Below are 16,643 nucleotides of genomic sequence, written 5' to 3'. Positions count from 1 at the left end.
GTAGATTCAAAGTATCGACCTTTGACAGAACGTCAGAGAAAATCTTTAAGCTGGCCTTCAAATCAAGGCCGGACATATTTGGGAGACTTGTTTGGTGAATAGAATCTTTTGAATATTTTTTGGCTGGTAAACCTCTTGGTGAACCATCTCTATTGGGAAAATGCTGGAGCAAATAGGCTATAACAGACTGCTTTCAGTTGAAGAGGGTCTACGGCTATAATAGATTGCTTCCAGTTGAAGAGACTCTGGGAGGCTTATCAGATCTACAACTTGCTTTTTGTATAGACAGATCAACAATCCATGCAACCACACCGACTAATAAAGAGGTCTCTGACACTTGCATATAGCTATCTAGTATAAATAATCCTTTTTTACGACCCGGGCAATGGACTCAGGGAGAATGGTATCTCCGCAGGTGTTTAATAGGCCTTTGTGCTTGGACGACAATTAGAAAGGATGGAATATGAATGTCGTTAACATTTCTGTTGTATAGAGGATAACAGTGGTTGAAAACAATTCGCCAATACGGAGATGTAATTATCGAAAACAAACATTGCAATAAAGGCGTGGCTGAAAAGTGCAGATCTTACATTCGTGAAGGACGAAATAGAGGCGGTGTTTATCACGATGCATCGCAAAGTAACGGCCGCTCATATCAGAATAGGGAACTGCATTAACATTTGAAAACCGACAATCAACTACCTTGGAGTGATGATAGATGCTAGGATGAGCTTCAAGCAACATATACTGCACGCACCCCTAGACTGCCTTTAGTGCGGTGAGCTCTATAAAGCTTTACGTAGTACCAATTGGAAAATTGGAAACTGCTTTGCATATCACATGTAATCCTTAAAAGATTAATGCGGTTTACGAGGACTACCTCAAAATTGTGCTGCAGCTCAAAATCGTCTCAAATGCTTTTGCTGTAGTCGAAATGATGCCTCGAACTTTTCTCAACGAGTCGTTTTTTTGATAGACACATAAAACCGAAGAAAGGGAGCAATCGTTGAGCAGGTGGCAACAGCAATGAAAACAGGTCGATGGCTTTATAGATCGGTCTCCAGAATCAAGTTCTGGATACATAGAAGGCAAGGAAAGATACCTGTATATGTTGAAACTAGACACCTAACTGTGGCAGTTGGAACGATATCCCTGAGAGCTCGGAACATGTATTCTTCTATTATCCTAGATTCACAGTCTGAAGGGGACATTTGGCCGGACAATAGCGGCTAAGGTGAAATTGGGGAATGCTTGCGTGCCAGGAGGACTGCAATACAGTGAATCAAATGTTGGGCAGACTCAGTGTAGGCCGAGAAGTACAGGTCATCTGTTAAAACTAGACAGCACATCTAACTGTGACAGTTGGAATGGTATCCCACCCGTGGACCCGGGACATGCCTTCTTTCATTATTCTAGATTCACGGTCTGAAGGAGACATTTCGTCGGAAGTAGTATCGCGAAGTGTAATTGAGGAACACTTGCGTGCCAGAAGGAGTGAAATACAGTGAATCACATGTAGGACGGACTCAAAATGAGATTTCAAAAGTACCAGAGTACTAATCAAGTTTCAAATAAAATATAATATTTTCTTTTTAACGCTAAAGGTTTTATTTAATGGCTGCATGTTCCTTCTTCAATGCAATACTCTCCACTGAAAAAGAAAACAACTCGAACATAAAAATCGACGTTTAGCCTCTTATATAGTCACAAAATACCATAAAAAACCATCAGCGAAAAAGAAAATATCCTTTTCCGTAGGTAGGTAAGTAGCTATCCGTGGCCGCTGGGCCCAATTATCGTTGTGGTAAGAACAAAGCGTGTAGACTCCACCCAGCTCAGATCTTTAGAGTCAATCCGTTGCAATCACGAAGGAACTTTCCCCACCCTACAACTAGCGACTTCTTTGAGGTACTCAAAGAATGATTTACCTAGTGTCCGCAGCCTGACCCTAGCTAGAGCTGGATAGCCACAAAGAAAGTGGTTTATTTCTTTGATTCTTTTTTCATTTCTTCCAAAAAGAATTAAAAGGGAAGGCTTGATTTTTTGTAAGTAAAACCAATTAAATTGACACAATCAGGTACGATTATATCCTTCTCTGGTATAGGAAAGCTAGTAAAATATGAAATTGTTTAGCTGATGACCCCTGGATTAAAACGTTAAACGCATTAAGTCACAAAATTATAACCTATTCTCTATAGCCATTAAAACGTCCAACTGACAACTAACCTTTTTCAAGTAATAGGTTCAACTTCTTTAAAACGAAATATTTCAATAGAACTAGCGCTAGTTGAAAATATCATCGAGTGAGTCCAAACTATAAATGATTCCGATGATCAAACTTCTACCAAAAATACTCCCACATCTCTTTAGGAAAAGTGTACGTCTTCTGATGACCATTTTGGTTAATGAATAAAAAAAGAAGCTGCTTAGCAACAGTAACAACTTTAAATGTGCACAGCATTATATTATACTTAAAATCTGATTGGGTGACAAACAGACAATTGGAATAGTTTTAACCAAAATATAAAACACGCCCTCAAAAAAATATCAGCTATATTCACTGATGTGCAAACTTGGGTCGCATAACCTTCGTTAGAAGTCAATTTGATTATATAAATTATTTTCCCCAAAAAGGGGAATCAACTTCTTCTGACCCCCCGATCTCGTGTTATTCTAATAATTAAACTTAACCTGATTTCATTACGACAATATCAAACACATGTTCTTCCTAAGAGAGCTAAAGTGATCTCTAATGGAGAAACGTGCCCCCCGTCGGTCTGTAAATAACTTAAAATCATGCACCACAAAGTGTAATTGACCCATTGTCTACCTTAAACGATTGCAAAAACAAATTCTAATGGTAACCACTGGTGAAATTGGTCGAGCCTCCAAACGTCAGACCATATAATGACCTCTTCATCTCCTCATATGAATATCACATGTGACGAAGGTCGCTCCAGGCGAATAGCACCAAAACTACCTCCACGATCATATCACTGAACTAGAAAACTGGCTGCTTGCGTTGTGATTTACGCACAAAAACAATTTAAATAAAATTATTGCAAATTGAGATCTATTAAAGTTAACTTTAACAGTCAATTTATTTGAATTTGAAATTTTCCAGACAAACAACACAAGCCCCAAAGCCAAGCCTCCCAATTCTATCCATCTTTTACTGAAATATCTTTTTGACCCCTTCTTGAAAATTGGACTACGTGCGATTTGAACCAGTTCTAAATAAAATTATTATGTATATAATATAAAGTGGAAATTTCCATGGTGAAAATTCATATATTCAAACTTCAATTGTTTATGTGGTACTTGAAGATAGCAAAAAAGAACAATAGAACCTCCTAAAACTGTTTGGTAAGAATTAAACTTATTTTCATTTCCACTTATGTATGTACATATTTATATACTCTCCAGAGGTTCGACGACCTATCTTTGCCTTGAAAGTTTAAGAGGGTATAGACAAATATATCAAGACTGGACATTAGATACGTACCGTTTATTGAATATGGTACTCGTTTCTTGTGATGGAGAAAAAGAAATGTTGTGCTTGATGTAGCACCACGCGTGATGGTCCTGAGAATAAACCTCATTTGTATGTAGATAGCAAATCATTTGATGGGCCACATTTACGATTACAAGTCGACATCAGCGGGATATTGCTCACTTAGATAAAAAATTTCTGAATGAAAGATACCTACCGTGATTATGGAAGGATATCACTATCGTTGTAAATTAGACACATTGACATTAATCGTTGTATCTGAAAAGATAATAACGAATTTGTTTATTAATATATTACAAATAGACATAGAGCTAATTGGTAATAGGTACAAATTTGAAATATATGTATATAATATTTTACTATACTATCGTTTTTTCAACTAGGCCGATAGCAAAGTTAAAAATGTCACGTCATCCAAAGATGGAAAACAATGAAAAAAATAATTTCTTTATTTTCTAGTGCCGACCCGCTGAAAAAATCCATATGATTATATGCAGCGCTTTCCTTTTTCTCTACTCAATAGTACCTTTTATCATTTCCATTACTTTATTTAGAATTTCCTAAATTACTTCCTTAACCATAAGTTGCATCTTCATTTTTTTGAAGATTCTAATTTAAACCCACCAACCTCAAAATTACCAATAACTAAACCGTGTTTAACCATTATACCATTATATATTTTAAGAGCACTGAAATTATCATTGAACTTTTCTTTCTATATATTCTATAAGACAGTGCTATGTACTTTCGCTCACTAGCGTGCAATTAGGTGCATTTCTACCTTGCCAACCAATGTCGACAATGGAAAAACATGTGTGTATCATCTTGTTTAGCTGCGAATATCTGGGGTAACATTTACAAGCATCAAAAATCGATGGGGCGACCGGTGAAGCGAAACAAAGAACTAGTGGATTTGGGCCTGTCTCGGACAACGTTGCAATTATCTGACCGCTGGAGGAGCGGTGTTTTCGGGACCAACATGTGATTGAAGCTAGTTTTAGTTAGCTTTTCAACGAGAATAAAATATTTGTTCATATACTGGTGCTACCAGTTTTCCCAGTTTCACCACAATTGCTGCTTATCGAAAGTTGGCGTGCATCCGATTCAGATGATAAAATTTCTTGTTCTTCCCATTGGCCTCTTATATTTTGCGCGAGTGTTGATCGAAAAGTGACCTCCTGTATCATTTTGGGCAAAGATTCTGGAAAAGTTTTCGTGCTCTGAATACGTTTTCATGTTCACGCTTCAATTACACGATTTCTGACAATACGTGCAGATACATTGTGAAAAACGTTTCGTAGCGAGTACTTGGGCATCACCAAAACGCAACTGTTGCCCGAGAGCTCCAGGCGATTATAATTTCCATAAGACACCTCAAATAGTCATAAACCTCCGCCAAATGGTCCTGGATTTAAAGAATGCGGCAAACAGAATCGGACTGAAGGCAAACAAACAAAAATCCTCAGTTAAACTGGTCATCGGTCTCTTCCTATACGCATTAATGGACAGTACATTGAGGGCGTCGAACATTTAGACGGCTTTGATCTGTCAATGGTGGTACCGAACTTACCGGACGATGTCGCTCCATGCATTAACAGTGCTCAATTTGCTTTTGCTGTTTTGTCCGAAATCTAGAAATGCAACTACTTTTCAGCGCCAATATTTTCTTTATGTAGGTATGTGGAAGCAGAGCCAAACTTTCATCGATTTACGTTTGCGTCATGCTATTGGGGTTTCCTGGCCTGAGGCAATAATAAATGAAGAATTTGGTCGTCATACGAACGGAAGTGTTAATTCGAAAGCGGAAGTGGTAATTCGCAGATCACACATTGTGGAAATGTGTGTGCTCCGTTGCAAGTTATGAGAGTTGGTTGGTGAGAATCACGTAGCGTAGAACAGTGGAAGAGGAGTGGAAGCTTATCGGAAAATCGCGGGGGGGGGGGGGGGGGGGCGGAGAAGATAACAGACAGATTCTAAGAATTGGTACTTTATCACCTCTCACTCCCTTCCCTTTGCAACCAATTTCAATTTCATCAATGAAAAAGAAGCGAAAAATGAACAAAAAACGCCTCCAGGAGACGCAAGAAGAGTAATAATCCCTTCGAGAAAAGACGCCAAGCATCTTGAAAGTGCCACTTGGATCAAGTTACAATGTAAGAATAGGTTGCAGAAGATAGGCCAACCCGACCCGATCATAACAAAAAGTAATAATGTCATATTGGTATGGGTTCTGGAAGAAGACTCGAATGTCGGCTGTCAAGGCAAATAACATCGGTTTCTTTTTATTTAAGGGTTAGAGAAATCTGGGTGCGCACCCACTTGATGTTGGACCGGACTAAATGCAGACTAATTGCCCTCCTTTTTTTTGGTTCACGGATCTTTTAAAAAAGACGACTTGCCATTTCCTCCAGAACCCTTTGATCCTCATAAATAAGATTTTGCTTCGGCCAGGCTTAAGCCTGAAAAGGGCGGTTTTCGTTTTTAATACGATTCACACTCATGTCGTGTCTATGATCTATGTAAAGGAGGAACCAGCACATGCTCTAAATCACGTTGCCAACACAAAGATGAGACCCGTTATGCCGGGTCCACATTTTTGCCAGGCCTTAAGAAAAAGACCCTCAAAAAACCATCGTAACCCAAACGTAAGGATAGGTTATTTTGTTTGGTAGCTAGCGTTTGTCGCTAATTCGATGAAGTGTAGCCGCTGAGGTGGGCATGAAGGCCACAGCAAGACATCCTCGAACAATATTTCTAAGAAGTTGCTCTTAGTGCTTTATACCCTTCTTTAGCATTGTTGGATAGATTCCATCCATGCCGGGTACTTTGAAGTGTTCAAAGGATACTATAACAACCTCGCCTTGTTATTGCTAACAACCGCTACCGCAGTGTCCCTATTCCCCTTGCAACCCTTTCTTGCGGGTTGCGGAAATTGACAATTCTCTCCCTGCAACACAACAACTCACATATCGTATCTATCCCCTAGGTAAGTGGATTTCGTCGTCCAATTGCTTTTCAAGGTGTTCCATAAACACCTCGCAAATGAGACAAAAGTGGAGGTTTCCCTTAAGGGCGCCTGAAATATTTTTGAAAAATCATCCCTAAAAGTGAAAAATTTTCAGCATTTGTTACCTCTATGTACATAATAATATATAATAATCGTTGGCGCAACAATCCATATTGGATTAGGGCCTTGAAGTGTGTTAGAGCACTTCATTCAAGACCGTAACGGTACACTACAGTAGACTGTAGGAGGCAATGTGGTCAGCATTGCGCTCGCCCGAGATTATTACCCTGATTTGACTCAGGTACTCATTCACAGCTGGGTCTACTGGTATCCGACGTCAAATCACGATACAAATCCCTCTGCCACCAGCGAGATTAGAACTGCGACCTTCCGCACGACAGCCTTGTGCTCTAACCACTCAGCTCTATGTACATACTGCCTTTTATTTTTTTTTGCAGTGCAACGAAGAACCATTGACATTTGTGAGATCATCCTAAAAGTAAGATAAATCTTCATTTTTATTGGCTTTTACATCGAAGGAGAGTATTACCTCATGTTCAGAGATGACCCCTAGGATTACTAATGTGTTGTACTAATTCTCCCCCATTTTTTCCTTGTTCTCCTCACTGGGATAATTTTTGTATAGGAATTCTTGGTAATACCGGCTTTGGTACTCCTCAAATGATTGTTGCAATATTCCCAATGATGGCTTTACAATCTTCCAGAATGTGACCAGCCCGCTTGATGGGTATCTATAATAGTAATGGATTTCTTCCAAGTTTCACCATTGTTGAGTTTTTCTTCTACCAGGCCATCGTATTCCTCCCTTTGTATAAAACAAAACCTTATTCAAATCGGTTCAATGTCAATTTGTCTGTCACACGCATTTTTCTCAGAAATGGTTATGCCAATTAACACGAAATTTGGTAGTAAGGTGAAAACTGTGAAAGCCCACACAGGCAGTGACTTAAATCCGTCTACGTTAATTTTAAGTGGGGCTCCCCATACAGGCGAAAGGTGAGTGTACAATTTTTTTTCACCGAATGTTGTCATATGAGGTGTCAAATAAAAGGTCTCGGTTAGTTCGAAGCTGGTTTTAGTTTTGACATTTGTTGGAAAGGTGAGGAGTGCGGGGGTTGGAAAGTGATCATTTCTTTACAGGACCTATTCTCATAAACTGCAGACCGAAAAATTTGAAAAAAATAATGAAACTGCCTCTATATGGGGCCTAGGCTTCAAAATACCCTCCATATCTACTCAAATTCTGTTACAACACTTTTGGAAAATAGACTAAAACTCCTCTTTTATGACGCCTAGAGCCATAAAAATTTGCAGTAATATAGACTATTGTATGAAGCATGATATTCCTAAAATGTGTACTCCCCCTCAAAATGCCACTATTACTGATAAAGTTGCAACCCAAAACAATAAATGTCAATATTAAACCAAAGTGAGTAGTTTGACATGTTAAATGCAATACATTACTGGCTACATACAAATGGAATAGTTCTGCACTCAAATATGCTAATACAAGGCAAATACAAAGCCTTTCATACCTGAAGGGTTGTTCTTCTGGTTTTCAAATTCAATTTTAATTTTTTTTTGGCTGTCTTGTCAGTCAAAGAACGCTCCCAATCGCTTTCATAATAGTTTCTTTTTCATTCTTCGTTCGGCATTTGATGGCGCCCTCAACATCCAGTATATAAGTGGTTTGTACGTCTCTTACCGCATGTTCTTACCTTTCACTAAGAAGGTGCATTTGATCTTCAGTGAAAGTTTGCTTATGGGGTTGGGCAATGGGATTGTGACTATAAATATTCTAATTTTTAGTTGGCGCAGACGTCTTTTTAGCTTTCTCGCCTCAAAGACTCTACCAATGTTCGCTAAGGTTTGGTTCTTTATGTATGTTTGACATTTTTGAGTACAGGATTTTGAGGCTGCCCTTAATCAATCTTTCAAGTTTGCTTCTCATGCCACGGAAAACTGTCTTGGAAAATCCGATTCTTTTGCTTTTTGGTATTATTTGCTATTTAGGATAAGAATTTTAAAAAGCGGATGTCTTTACTGATACTGGTTAGATTCTTCTTACATTCATGTTTGAATGAATTCTCTTTATCCAAGTCGGGTACACGAACCGAGGTATTGGTCTGTGCACTAGTAAAACAAGCAGGTAACGTCAACACCAAAAATAAAAACGACAATAGCCCATAGCACTGGTCGATTGAAAGTGATAAAGGTAGGAGGCTGAAAATTTTAAAGTGCTCAAAATTTATATTAGCTTATCGAAAATCGCAACCGATAACAATTATTATGATGAATTCAGGCAGGGTTATTGGCAATCAGCAGAGTCTATTTTAGTTTAAAAAACTGTTTCGCTCAAGACGTTTCACAATAGGCTCAAAGCTCTATTGTACAAGACAATCATTTTGCTAATCCTCATGTATTCCTCGAAGATTTGGATTTTTAGCAAGAACAATTGCGAATTCTTGATCAGGTTCAAGAGAAGAATCCTCCGAAGATTTGTAGACCCTACGGGATGATGGATACCTCCGTAGCCTACAAAGTAAAAAAAACTATCAGGGATATCACAACCTTTTGATTATGCGTCAATAGGTTACAGTGATCCAGCCCGGAAAATCTATAGGGGCAATATCTATGGTAGAAAAGAAGACGTGGGGCTCAGCTTCCGCTGGTGCGGTGGTGTTGACCACGACGCCTTGCAGCTACTAGAGATGCCAAATTGGTGAGCTTTGACGCAAAACCAGAATGTTCCTTACTAAGACAGGCTTAGATGGGAAACCGGTTACCGCGTCGTTAATGATAAAATTATATACTTCCGATAATTTCAACGAGATTCAATCCATCAATATTTACAATCCGACATTTTATTTTTTTTAGATGAGTATATCCTCCCTAAGTCATCAAAGGTACAAAATATGTTCTAACGGTATTTTGAAACTTGACAGATAACTTTCATTTCAAAGGTTAGATTGATACCTTAAAAAATTATTGTAATATTGGCATAAAGTTCGGGTGCGAGATCTCCATAACTTTCTTGTCAGGAAAGAATAGTGGATACTCTAACATTAAAATTATTCCAAGATGGATCTTTTACTGAATTTTGTTTAGTATTGGATGTTATGATGATGATTTGATAAAAAATAATCTCGTGTGGTGAATTCGAATGACCTTAAACATCTAATATTTCCTAACACATATTTCGAACGGAACTAATTATCATAACAACTTGAAATCAAAGCAGATACTTTTCCAGCATTGCAATTATGATAAGTCACGACCAAATAATTTCGATATCATACTTATTATTCTAATTAGTGTTCAACTGTGAATCAAATTTAATATCAATAATCACGGTGTTCATTCTGTAAAAAAAGTTCTCATCACATTATCTCCGCTATTCATATGGTTTGTTAGCATGCAACGCTCCCATTATTTGCATTAAAATGTTTGTGTTGTTAACAAAATAATATTGAGCGTCATGTGACGCTACATGACAGACACAAAAGAACAATACACAATACTTTTTGTTCGCAGGTTGGAGGAAAGGTCAACTAGAGGACAGACCTACTCAGTGTACCTGGAATTCTACGGTTTTGTGTCTTGTCAACCCATGCATTTAATAAATTTTTTAGTTTAAGGGTCAACTGGAATTCCATAAATAATTTATTTTGATTGGTTTAAGTAGATTTTATAATTGAGAGAATTGTGGTGTTTTTTCTTGTGATGTTGTATAAGCACAAGAATTTGTGGAATTCCAATTGACTGTAGTAACTAGTAAAAAGCGGAGAGTGATAGTTACGAAAGACTTTGTATTTCTCTCATATAAGTTATTAGAAATGTTGTTACATAGTATTTCTCGGTATGCTATCTCATCCACTTTGACATAATACTTTGATATTTTAAAAAAATCCTAAAGAAAAAGTGTTTTTAATCTGTGGTGCCTTTATCAACAATAGCAAGATTTGCTTGGAACCTTTTACTTTTTATAATACGATTTACCCAAATCGGATTCCCCAAATGAAATGAAAGGGGATTTCTTTGCAGATTTCCCAACCGAAGGCAAATACTATTCACTTTATTTGGAAAAGTATATAAACGCCGTGTACAAGTTAGGATTAGATGTGATCCTTTGCTAGATTTTGAGTTTGAGTTTTAGTCCCTTGCTCTACACCACTCTCACAACCGATGTCGAAAATAAGATTTGTCCTCAAAAGTACTTATCAGGATCTTCCATTTGACCGAATCAGGAGAAAATTCAATTTAGCATCCTCTTTTCGCATGCATGAGAAGCCTTCCAAAGGTTAAAATAATAGTAATGGAGAGTAGCTCCATGTTTCGTAGTGTCCTTGTTGCTACCTAATTGTGTCGGTTCAATAATTTTCGAATAAATTGTGTGCAGCAGACTGATAAATGGAAAGACAAATAGACAAACAGGTGGGCACACATCTAGCCGAACATACAAAGTGACTTTATTAAACTTTTTTTAGATACGAAGCTTTAAAACGTGGATATGGTGCATATAATCTTGTTATTAAATGCTAACTTTTTCTATCAGAAGTGTTAATGGTAATCCATGGAACGTTTGCCTCTGCGGTAATGGTGAATAAATTGAAGATAAATGTTCATGAGTGGCTGCTATCAACTCGTCAGCTAATTTTTTATTTCAGTGGAGATTACGTGCCGATTTGAGCGTATACATATTTTAAACATAACATAAGAAACCTGCACAGCATATCTTTAAGACAAATAAAGTTTCCTGAAGAGTAGATATGTCTTTTCCATTCAAAAGGAAAAGTGTCAAAGAATTCTAAATGCCTAGAATTTTCAAGATAAAGATTTGGTCTGGCCTTATTCCAATTTTTTTTTTCACAATCGTTTACGTTATACTATTGGCTATTTGTTACGAAGCGTGAATGGATGCAAAAATTCGAACAATTTTCTTTCTACAATATTCCACTATTTTCCTGTTATTAGGAGTGAATTTACAGTTGACGTCATTAAACCTGGGATAAAGCATGATATTTATTATTATATGATTCTCTCATTTCTGTAGTCCTGAAAAATTTGTGATCTATAAGTGACGTCGAGGGAAGTGTATACGTAACACGTCTGGAAAATGGTGCATGTCAGATATGGTATCTGATATTCGGTCTATATACATATTAACAAGATTTTTTGAATCTGTTTAGATACTTGGTCCCGAAGAAAAAGAAAATTTGGGGAAAATTTTATTTCATTATTAATTTTAGAGAAAAAGTGGTTTTTGTTGTCATCAGTGTAAATTTTTTCTTGGATTGAAACTTGAACAAAAAAATCAATTGCATAAGATTGACATCATTTCAAGAAAACTTACGCCACGTGCTTGTTTATTTTTCATTTCGTGTTTTCCGATGAACATTATTTATATTTAAGGGGGAGGAACGCTTATTCATGCAAAAACAACAGGATTTTGTGATTTTTTTTTTAAGGATACCGTTGAAATCTATTTACATATTAACCAATCAACCACCCAATCAATTTTTATTTTTAATTTATTTTCAAAATAATTTTTATTTAAAACAAATATCGAACAGTAATAATGTAAATTGAGAAAAGTGAATGAAAAACAATCTTATAATCTAACAAGAGAAAATGGACTGAACATTATGGCCTATGGGGACACTCAAAGTTTTTTGTTATTAGATTAAGAAAAGAACTTTTTTAATTTCTTACAATTGTTTCGGGGACTACGTGCTTCCTTCATCAGTGCTAATACCGAATTAATTAGGTATTAGCACTGATGAAGGAGGCATGTGGTCTCCGAAACAATTGTATGCCAAAGAAAATAAAAAAAATTACAGAATAGGGAAAAACCTAGTTCTTTTCTCAATCTTTAATCACTGTAAAAAACAAAAACATGGACATAAATTTCAATTCAATTCAATTCAATCCAATTCAATTTCATTATTAATAAATATAACAAAATACATTAAATTGAAAAATAATATGTAAGTTATCGGGAAATGAACAAAAACTCGTCTTGTTGACGAAGAAAAAAAGTAAAAGAAATATCTTAACCTAATTTGCACTTTATCTGTTAAAAAAAGTAATTCTTAAATTTAAATTTATTCTTAAGGGTAATTCAAAAATATATACAATTTATTTATCTTAAAGCTAATAAAATAAATAATATATGCATTTAAAGATATTCTTATATTGCATATTTTTTTTTTTTTTGATGAGCGAACTGAATATAATAAAATATTTTATTCATAACAACCTGAGGTGAAAGCAACCTCCGTATATTATTTATATTATTTACATAGTCCCACCATGAGACAAATGGCAGGACTGAACACGGCCAGAAGCCACCAGTATCAGGATTTCTCCTTTTCATCCCGCTTAACATCAATTGTTCACGCTCTGGAATATCTTCAGTCGAATCCCGGAGCCTCCGCAGTCAAGTTCCGGGGATATTCTATCTTCTTGTCGGCGACTCACCTATATATATGGTACATAATCGGGTCACCGGCAGAATCAACAGCTAAACCGTTCCTATCCAGATACGGGAGGAATGAAGCTTGTCGTAAGAGTTTTCTCGAAATACCCGTCTTTTGGGTAGAACGGCTGCGAAACTCAAGGGTTCTCACCATGCGAACCGCATCGCACTATATGATTCCGAATCAATCTAACGGTAACAGTGTCAATTCTCGGCACAGCAGCAACTGCATACATCACCTCATTAGTAACATAATGTTCATAAATTGACGAAGCAGTCCTATTAAGCCCCGTGCAAGCGCGCAGACATTTCCTTTCAAAGATACTTATTTTCTCCATCTGGTAAACACTCAAGTTAAACCAAATAGGGCATCTGTAGATGAATACTGGTCTAACTAGAGTAAGTTAGAAAATTCTGAGAAATTTTCATGAAAAAATATTAAAAACTAAGGTAATGGCAGCAATTATTTGGAAGTCTCTTGCATAAAAGTAAAATTGCAGTGTTCCTCGTAACTCGGTTTGGATCATCAATCGAAATATCAAAATTGTTCCATTAGATGACCGTTTTTCCCAAGTAACGCTGGGAGGGGTTTTCGAAATTTCAAGTTTTCACTTTTTGGGAACACTTTGAAGTGAAAAAACCCGATTTTTGCCGAAAAAAAAACTGCTAATTTACTATTGTAAAATAAAAAAAATAACAACAAATTTAAAAAAGACGCCAGCGTTACCGCTTAAATTACGTAAAGAAATAGGGTTCAAAATTTTAAAAGAACCAGTACAGTAATTTTATAGTTATGAGGGGTACCGACTTTGAAAACGTGAGTTGTGGGAAAAATATTTTGAAGTTTCAACCACCAAAAAATTTGGAATATAACGTCCATATGTCAGTTTTATCGGCTTAGTTCATAATGAATCACCAATCATGATGTCTAAAGTACGTTTTGCTCCTGTCTACGACGAATCTGGCCTTCTTTAGTCTGTTTCTCAGCTCCGGACTCCGCTCGGTTTATCGCGTCCGTTCATTGCCTCCATTGAAGACACAGACTGACACATAACCTGCAATCTGAACGATGACAGAGGTTCCACTCAAGTGATTTTGCGAGATTTTCCAAATAAGTTGGTTCGAACTCTCATTGTTCTTCTGCGTATCTTCATAAATAGGCTTTATGGCATCCAAAACATCCTTAAGAAGGCACTATACGTCTGTTTGAACGAATCCAATGCATTAACAGCTGCAGCATTTTACCACTTGAACAACGAGTCCAAGGTGAGTCATGTATGAGACGTGGTTGCCTAGCCGATACCCTGTCCCAATAGAAGGCTGATGCAATAGCGTTGCAAGAGACTGATTTCCTGGAGAAAGGCCACTACACATTATATCTTAGCGGTCATCCAGCAAACCATGTGCTCGGAGTAGGTTCCTTAGTCAGCCAAAAAATGCAACCTGCTGTTTCCGGCCTCGAAAATATAAGCGAAAAACGTTTAGGCCCCTACAGAAGAGACAGCACAGTCGGGGAAGGATATCTTCTACGAGACAGTTGAGCGAAGCCTCGAAGCCAGGTATAATATGAGAATTATACTTTGAAATTTTAACAGTGAAGTAAAGTAAAGTAAGGACGGAGCCTATATTCAGCCTTGATGAATGTCAGAACACATAGGGGGCTCGAATTACAACACCGCCTACAATCACCTCTGACGATCAGGTGAGAATGAATACTGAAGCCATTCACAACGCAGTCCCTGTAATATCTATAAGAGGGAAATGAATGGCGGAATATCCGCAGCTAACAGATGTCTTGGAGATGAAGCATCAACAAATGATCTTTACAACCACCTGAAGGGCAGGACCCCGCCGCAAAAAAAAGCTGGAACGGCTGGTTCGACGATGAATGTAAACTAGCTACGGAAGGGAAAAATGCTGTATATCGAGTAATGTTGGAGGGGAGGGGAGCAACCGCGCCAGGCGCCTTATACACCTCAATACTCATCCTGCCAAGACAAAGAGGGAAAACTGATTTCCGACAGAATGGGCATATTAGAACGATGGATTGAATATTTTGATGAACGACTCAACAACCAAAATATCGGCGAATTGGAGGTCCCGCTATATGAGAACGACGGTCAAATACTGCCACCACCAGGCATGGAAAAAACAGTCCGTGCAATCCATTCGTTTAAAAACCATAAGCCGCTGATGAAATTACAGCTGAATTGGTTAGATATATAGATAGCGACCAACAACACCAAGTGGTTCATCAACTTATGCTCAAGGTGGGGAACAGCGAATTAATGCCTGATGACTGGCAACGAGGCATTATCCCAATCCTACATAAAAGTTGGGATATCATGCAGTCGGCAATTATAGAGGTATCACGTTGCTGCTAGGCCGGATAGCCCCATACGCCCAGAACATCATTGGCCGATACGAAAAGGACTTCACTCCAGGCAAATCAGCAACAAATCAGATCTTTTTTCTGCCGCAAGCAATGGAAAAACTGCTGGAATATGGCCATCAGTTCAACCATTTTTCCATCGACTTTAAAGCTGTCTATGATAGCTATGATAGCCAGCATAAAACTGTACCCGCCCATGAAAGGATTCCGTATTCCGACGCAATTGATAAGACTGACTAAGCTAACCCTGACCAATGTGTGAGGCCAGATAAAAGCATCAGGATCACTTTCGAGACCATTCAACATCAACAACGATCTAAGACAAGGGGATGCCATACATCCTCTTTAAACTGGCCCTGGAGAAAGTGCGCGATTAACATTTCAAGGCAAGGCTTCAAGTCTACCCAACTGGTGGCCTACGATAATGATATTGGCATTATAGGAAGAAGAAGTCGAGATGTACAGTCTACCTTAATCCAGATCGAGCAAGCGGTGGCTGGCTGGAGATTTCAGGCTGCAAAAATCCAAAGAACGAACAACATCGAATCGAACTGGTCAAACGAAAACAATACTGCGGCCATTTCGTCATAAATAAATATTTTGAAAATCGGCTATGACAAATACGAGATTATAGTATCTAATTTTATAATCTTTTTAGTTTTTTCTTTTCAGATTATTTTCGAAGAAACGCCAGTTGATACCGTGAACGTCAATTTTTTTACGGAGCTCTAAGGAATATACACTATCCTTGTATATTTTTGATATTTTTAAATAAAAAAATAAAACATATTTTTGAAGGCATATGCTTTTAGATAATTAAAAGTCCAATCCGAAATTTTAAATAGTTCTTCTTAAAAAAATTCACTAAAATCACCCTTTTTTCCAGCTACAAGTTGTACATCTCTTCTTAACGCATTTCTTTGAATGTCCATCTTTAATTTTTCTATTCTTTGCCAAATTTTTCAGAAGCGTGGAACTTAAACCATTTCATTCACCCATCCCTGTCCAGGGAAGATACTTTAGTCTCGAAACATACTAACATCGTACAAACTACTAGACATCCAATTTTGAAAAGAAAAATCTGTTCTCCTATGAATTGCGACGCTATACACTTGGCACAACGAATGCGACAGATTTTGGAGAAAAAACAGTTCGTTTAACCATCAACGTCAAGCTTTGTTGGGAATCTTTAGCATTTTGACAAGAGAATATTTGAGTATCCGGGGTCAGT

At 37.4% G+C, this 16,643-nt stretch overlaps 1 protein-coding gene across 2 annotated transcripts in view; it reads right to left on the bottom strand.

Moving 5' to 3' along the window:
• LOC119650296 (glutamate synthase [NADH], amyloplastic) overlaps positions 1–16,643 on the bottom strand; it is a 183,983-nt gene that overhangs the window by 110,521 nt on the left and 56,819 nt on the right. For both annotated transcript variants that reach the window (XM_038052932.1, XM_038052934.1), the window contains exon 3: positions 3,711–3,772. The gene's annotated coding sequence lies outside the window, so the exon portion shown is untranslated. The remainder of the gene's footprint in view (positions 1–3,710; positions 3,773–16,643) is intronic.

This window comes from Hermetia illucens, chromosome 2 (assembly GCF_905115235.1).
Source record: "Hermetia illucens chromosome 2, iHerIll2.2.curated.20191125, whole genome shotgun sequence".
Lineage (NCBI taxonomy): Eukaryota > Metazoa > Arthropoda > Insecta > Diptera > Stratiomyidae > Hermetia > Hermetia illucens.
This window is presented reverse-complemented; position numbering and strand designations above follow the sequence as displayed.